General features: G+C 42.0%; 1 pseudogene; it reads left to right on the top strand.

The window, feature by feature from the left end:
- Window positions 1-214: 214 nt before the first annotated feature.
- Window positions 215-622, top strand: LOC136391815 (fatty acid-binding protein, heart pseudogene; annotated as a pseudogene).
- Window positions 623-7797: the final 7175 nt, after the last annotated feature.

Here is a 7797-nt window from a genome sequence, read left to right on the forward strand (position 1 = left end):
AGCAGACAGAACCCAGTTTTCCATTGGGCTCACCCAGCCCTGCATTTGTCAGCCCCATTGCAGAGTAGAAACGTTGTCCCCAACCACAGATCCTGGCTGAAAGGTCAATGACAAAATACACTCTGCCAAAACAAAAAGGAACCCGAAGGGGGTCCTAGAGTCCTTCCTCTCCAGCGTTGTCACTTCTTCTCTCTCAACCTAGCCCAGCTTCGTCATGATGGACGCCTTTGTAGGCACAGGGAAGCTAGTGGACAGCAAGAATTTCGATGACTGCATAAAGTCAATCAGTGTGGGTTTTGTTACCAGGCAGGTGGCCAATATGACCAAGCCTACCCCAATCATTGAAATTAAAGGGAACATTATTCCCATAAAAACACAAAGCACCTTCAAAAGCACAGAGGTCAGCTTTAAGGTGGGAGTGGAGTTCAGTGAGACCAAGACAGATGACAGGAAGGTCAGGTCCATCGTGACGCTAGATGGAGGCAGTCTTGTCCTTGTCCAGAAATGGGACAAGCAGGGAACAAGGCTTGTGCCGGAGCTCATGGATAAAAAACTTGTTCTGACACTCACCTGTGGCAGTTCAGTCGGTACTCACTCTCGTGACCGCCCACCCCGTCACTGACCACTCCTCTACCAACTGGTGCCCTTGTTTATCCTCTGGAGTTTTGTATCAATCCACCTTGGTTGGGGAAATTCTTCTGGGGTCCAGTGCACCATTCTGGATCCATTTCCAGTTCCCATTTTGTTTGTTTGTTTTGTTTTCACTGCATCCAAAGAGTGCTCTGAGGCCAATAAAGCAAAGCCAAGGCCAATTATTAATAAAAAAACAAACAAAACAGAAGGGAGGGACTGAGATGCAAGAAAAAAGCTGATGAGCACAGATGGCAATAGAATGTAAATCTAACTGACGATGAGCTATAAAAATGAGTATTTTTTTCCCAGGTTGATAAATGGGGAATTAAGTCTGGACAAGAAAGGTAAGAGAAAATCATATTCATTTTATCAAGAGGGGTTGGCTAGAGCTATTGAGATACAAAAAAACTTTTTATTCAATTAAAGTGGTAATAAAGTTTGTGCATTAACAATTTCAGAGTAACAACCAAAGAATAGAAAACGATTTGTAATTTCCTAACCAACAGAGATAAGTGCTGGTGAAGAAAATGTAATAAAGAAATCAATTTAGCCAAAGGCAGGAGAAGAGGAAAATAAAAAAACAAAGCAAAGGATAAAAGCATCATAACAAAATAAAATGGCAACAATAAATTAAAATATGTCACAAGAAATACCAGCTCGAACATGAGGTTGTCATTTTTTTTTACGTAGAACATTTGAATATTGGTATTTGCATATGGTTTAGATTATTCTATAGCACAATTATGTTTCCTCAAAAAAGACAAATAAGGAAATGGATCTTTAAAAATTCAACTTCCTGATGCTGGAAAGAAACACCTACACAGAGTGTGGGAGGAAGGGTGAGAGCAAAGTCGAATAGAAGAGACGGCGGTCAGTACCAACCCAGACGAAGCCAATGCAGCTGGAGAAATGTCAGCCATACAGAATTCAAGGTGCAAAGCACCACCAGGGACACAAACAGATGCTTTAATAATAAAACAGACATTTTCCTGAGAATAAGCAGCAACCACAAACCTGCACATGTCTAAAAAATATGCAGCCTAATAGATACAAAAAAGACAAACTGAAAAACAAATCTACTTAGTTATCTATCTCAAAAAATTATAAGAGGAAGGTGCGCCCTGGCTGGAGGCTCAGTTGGATAGAGGGTCATCCTGCAGCACAGAGGCTGCCGGTTTGATCCTAGGCCAGGGCACATACAGGAACAGATCGATGTTCCTCTCTCCTCTCTCTCTCCCTCTCACTAAAATCAAGAATTTTTTTAAAAAATGAGAAATTGACCTATGTACAATATTGGTGAGAAAATTTAACACAACTATATCAGAAATTGATAGAACAAACAGAAACAATTATAATATTATAAAAGATAAGCAAAAAACCATTTACACAAGGCTGAAAAAGAGTATATATCTTCTCCCTTATAAAATGCAGACTACACCATTTTTTCAAATCCATATTCAGCAATGAAAAAAATGGTCATGTGTTAGGTCATGAAGAAAAATATTCAATAACCAAATAATTGCTAGTATCCAAGTTATAATGAAGTTAAATAAAATTGGAAATTAAGACAAAAACTTATTGTGTGGGATATTGCCTTCATGCACCAGGAGTCCCGAGTGCACCCCCAGGCGGACTGTCCCAGAGGTGATGCCGTAAAAGGAGCAGATGACCGTATTAAGATGCAGGTGGAGGAAGGGTAAAGTATCACGCTCAGAGCAGGTGCAGTGTGAGCTTCCTGCATCCAGGGTCCAGGGTGCTCATGCGTCCTGTCTCTCCTCTGCCATGTCAGCTCCCCACTGAGGGTGTGGTCAAGAGGACTGGAGTGAAGGTTCCCTGGGGAACTGGCACATACCTGCTCCTTGGATGAGACACTGGGGCAGGTGGATTTGGCTTGGCTGTAGTTCCCTAGTCTATTGAGCTATGGTTTTCATCTGTTTCTTGGGCAGAGCACTGGGATCATGAAGAGGCCATAATGGGTGTCACTGATGGCTGGCCGCTTCTGGGGGAGACTTCATTAGGCCAGACATGACACAGTCATGACTTGTTTTCTATCCTGTGTCTGCTATTTAGGCAGAACCTTCTTTAATACATTGTATTTTAAGGATTTATGTCATCTGCCTTGACATGTCTTGTAGGTCAGTGGTCCCCAACCCCCAGGCTGTGGACCGGTACCGGACCGTGGGCCATTTGGTACCGGTACGCAGAGAAAGAATAAATAACTTACATTATTTCTGTTTTATTAATATTTAAGTCAGAATGATGTTTTATTTTAAAAAAATGACCAGATTCCCTCTGTTACATCCGTCTAAGACTCACTCTTGATGCTTGTCTTGGTCACGTGATACATTTATCCGTCCCACCCTAAAGGCCGGTCCGTGAAAATATTTTCTGACATTAAACTGGTCCGTGGCCCAAAAAAGGTTGGGGACCACTGTTATAGGTTGTTAACTTACTTTTTATACTTAACATATCTTTCAATTTTGGCTGTGTTTCATGTGCTACTTAATTACTCATGATCTGTATCTAACCTACCCAATGCTTTCACTTAAGACTTTATTTAAAAACTATGCTTAACTCTTTTTGTGGTTTGATAATAAACTCCGCACAATCTTTAGAGCACCTGAATGAGCTCTTTGGAAAACACACTCAAAGGTTTTAGCCTGGGTTCAGACTCTTGGGGCAGAATGACTGCGTGCGCGCGCGCACACACACACTCTCTCTCTCTCTCTCTCTCTCTCTCTCTCTCTCGGTATACCCACAGGGGACAGAAAGTGACTTTGGGTGCTTCAGATGGCTAATGTGCATCATTCAACAGCTTCATTTTTCACTCCTCAATAGGTAATTTACAATCATCTGATGGTGGAAGAGGCTGTAGCATGCTTCACTCTGTGAGGGGTTCAGTTTACACCCACAGTGAACCCCACTGGCAGTTGTAATTGGAATATAAAAATAAAAATACTCTTATTATATTTATATCCTATTATTATATTTATAGCCTATTAATTTTATCATTGTTAGGATATTGATAACAATATCATAAAGGATTCTGGGCCTTTGCCTTCCTCTGACTTTAAATGAGCTGTGCTCTTCCTGAAGGTCTCTCTTTCTCTCTTCCCTCATACCCAGTATTCTCACCACCGTAAACTCACAGAGTCTTACAATGAAACTCAAGACTGTTATGTCAGCCCTGACATAGCCAGCTTCTTTTTTCCCATCATCATTTCCTTCTTACAAGGAAGGTGGGCTCTTTGACATTGGATGACAAAAATAATCGGGCATGTCTCATCATTTTTTTCCAAAGCAGAACCCCTTGTCTGACCCTGAAATGCAATAGAAGAAGCTCCATCTGAGCTGCCCCTGTTCAATGTCATGTGCAGGAAAGAGAGCGTGTTGCCCTACGGTCAGCTCAGGTGGGAAAGGCAGTGGGTTTTTTCCACCATCCAACATGATGTTTATTCGAGAAGGGGTAATATAAATTTTAAAAAGTGAAAATATAACTCCATTGAGCTCTTCACATTTTGTCATTTACCTGAGTTAGAAAATTGGTATTAGTATTTTATTTTTTAATTTGGAGGGCAGAAGTGACCTGTGTGTGAGAGGGTATGGGACAAAAACCTAGTTGCCACTTCAACCCCAGTTGGCACTTTTCAACTGGTAAGAAGAACCACATCTGTTTAAATCAAGAACTCAGACTACAAACTGGAGAGAGAGATTACATTTCACAGGCCTTGTCCCCTGGAGCATCTGTTAATCTCTTTATATGTGGAGCATCTGGGATTTTCAATAATTAAAAGAAAACTCAGAGCAGACATTTCCTGGAGGAGCCCGAAGATTTCAGGCTGCAGGTTCTGTATAACCCCTGGCACTCTGACACTTCCAGTACATTGGTTTAAATTGGGCATTTTAGATCTATTGGTTGGTGATGACTAGAAACGTGAATGCAAGAGGAATACATTTCTATTTGTTTTAGATACTCGCACTGCAAGGACACTGTTTCTCATGGTCATTTATACAGGTAACCAGTGGCCATGGCAGGTCCAGTGTCCGACTCCATTAATCCTTCTGGTCTTGGTCAGCCCTTTACTGCGGCCCCTTTCCCCGCCCCTGTCAGTGTCTCAGCAAGATCTATATGGTGATCCCTGGCCTCTCGTGGGGACAGCCACCACCCGTGCCCCAGCCTTCCCCCCTGCCTTTGGGATAGAACAGGCTCTAGTCCTTGTTGCCTTCCTTTTTCTCTACGCACCTGGCTTTGCTTTTACCAACCACTGCTAATGAATGAAATTTGTGGAGTTATGATTTCCCAGGACAGGTGAAGATTTCTCTCCACTCCCCAACACCACATTTGAAAAGGGGAATTTCCCCTCCAGATACAGCTCATAGACTATTTGCATTTAGACTTGACTTTCATGGCTGTCACTGTTCAAAGCTTCCTAGTGTAAAAGGGCACAAATGCTGGTCCCCCAGACACTCACTGAGCTCAAGGACAATGTGTGAATAAAAGTACACAATGCATTCTAGCATAGTAGCACCTCCAGTGTGCAGGGCTGTTCTGAGGTGATTGCACCACTGGTGATGAGCGGGACTCCCCATGAGCAGTTGCATACTATGTATGGCCATGATCACCCCTAGAGTTGCTGCTCGGATTTCATCTCATCCTGTGCCACTTATGTAGAAAAGAATGGGTAAGGGTCAAGCAAGCTCTGAAGCTGTTGCTGTGTATGTGAATTACAGTCCTCACAGGAAACCCACAGGGCAGTCTCCAAGGAGGCAGGAACTCTTACCTTCTAGCGCCAGGCTCTTGGCAGAATTCTCCAGCTGGGGGTCAGTCAAGGACAGTCATAAATCCTCGACCAAAAATTTAAAATCTTTACTTTCCAATATACTCAATTAATCAATTAAGTCCATCATCTCATAGCCAAATGGGGCAACAGGTCAACCAGATGCTAAAATTAGGTTAAGGCAAAGCAGGAAAAGAATGAGAATGGGACACACTCTATTAAGCCCCAAAGCAAAAAACAGATTTACATTTTACATTTCTAGACACATCTAAAACAATCCCTGAACGTTAAAAATCGTGCACCCATTTGGAATAATTGAAACTGAAATGTGAAAAGCATTGCATCTCACTAATCTGTTTTCAATGGTATAAATTGCCTCTCATAGCTGACTGCCAGACAGGCTGCTTTATTTAAAAAAATTTGAGCACTAAAGTTCCCTCCTGACCCAGGCAAAAACTGTTTTGCCACCAACAGTGGGATTTTCACCCCTTCCTCCCATTTCCTGAGGTGGCCTGGCTGGGATCCAGGGCCTTCCAAGATCTCAGCCAACAGGAGGAGTCCCTGCTCAGCCTATTCCCAGCATCACATGGGCCTTATTCTGCACATGGTGAATCTTGAGGACACAAAAAAGGCATAAAGAACACATCTTGTTTTGTTCCTAGGCCGTGATGGCTCAATACCTTATAGTTGATAAGAATAGAATATGCATGACTATTATATCTGAAGAGCAAGAATGGGGATCCTTAGAACTTTCTCCACAATAAAATCATCAGAAAACTTCTGAACCAGGGCACCCCAGGGAAATGGTGTCAGTGAGACGCAGATGGCTGAGCAGCACGGGGCTTTGGGGGTTGCTTCTCCCAGGCAGCAATGGCTCGGGGCCCATTTGTACAGTCCTGCTGTCTTTTCAGTCTGAGTTCTCCTGCTGCTTCGGTTTTGTACAGGTACATGAAGCATTGATTTGCTCCATGTAAAGGCTGGAGGTCATAGAGGTGTTAGGAGGAAAAGGGTTGGACAGCAGCAGTTCTCCCGGGATGGGTCATGGACCTCTGGGAATTTTGACATTAGACATACTTTCGTGTTATCATATTAGCAACACAATTTTCTTAGTATAATGAAAGAATGCCACTTGTCTTTTTTACAGTGTAGACATTTGCACTGATAATGCCGAAGCAATGGTGGGTGTATTAGTCAGAGTTCACCATAGAAACAGAAACAATAGGTTGTGTGTGTGTGTGTGTGTGTGTGTATGTGTGTGTGTGTGTGTATGTGTACATACCTATATACACAGAGAGAGAGAGACATAGAGAAATAGTACTCTTTGGTGGGACATGCATATATAATATACATCTAGCTACAGATTACATAAACAGATACATAGACAAACAGAGATATTGATAGTGACACACACATAAGTTAAATTTATTTTAAGGAGTTTGTTTACAAAATTTTGGGGGCTGGTGTAGTCATAATTGGTAGGACGGGTTGGAGACCCAGAGGGGAACTGAGGCTGCAGCCTGAGCCTGAAGGGTGACTGGAGGCAGGATTCCCTCTTCCTTGCGGACCTTAGGTCTTTGCTCTTAAAACCTTCATCTCATTGTGTGAGGCCCACCCACTCACAGAAGATAATCGCTTTATTCAAAGTCTTCTGATTCTTCCTTTTAAACCATCTTCTGTCACTATATACTTGGCCTTCTTTACCCTCCACTATCCCTCACCTCTTCCCTCTTGTAACTACCGTACAATTGTCTATCTATGAGTCTTAGTTTTATATATATCCCACAAATGAGTAAAATTATATAGTTCTTAGCTTTCCTGATTTATTTCACTTAGCATAATGCTCCCAAGGGCCATCCATGTTGTTTAAAATGGCAGTGTCTCATCTTATAGTATGTTTTTTTTAAATTTTGCTTTGAAAAGGTGTGTTGCTTTTTAAAAAAATAATTCTTCTTTATTTAGAAATTAAATTTTAATGGGATGACATTGATCAATAAGAGTACATAGGTTTCAGGTACACATCTCTATAGCATTTGAATAGTCGATTACACTGTGTGCCCATCATCCAAAGTCAGATCATTTTCTGTGATTATCTGTTCCACTTCACTCCTCTTCCCCCACTGCCCTCTCCTTCCCCGTAACTCCTTTTTTTTTTTTTTTTAATAAATTTTTATTAATGTTAATGGGATGACATTAATAATTCAGGGTACATATATTCAAAGAAAACATGTCTAGGTTATCTTGTCATTAAATTATGTTGCATACCCCTCGCCCAGAGTCAGATTGTCCTCTGTCACCCTCTATCTAGTTTTCTCTGTGCCCCTCCCCCTCCCCCTAAATCTCTCCCTCCCTCCCTCCTGCGTCCTCCCTCCCCCCACCCCTGGTAACC

The sequence above is a fragment of the Saccopteryx leptura genome, chromosome 2, assembly GCF_036850995.1.
Source record: "Saccopteryx leptura isolate mSacLep1 chromosome 2, mSacLep1_pri_phased_curated, whole genome shotgun sequence".
NCBI lineage: Eukaryota > Metazoa > Chordata > Mammalia > Chiroptera > Emballonuridae > Saccopteryx > Saccopteryx leptura.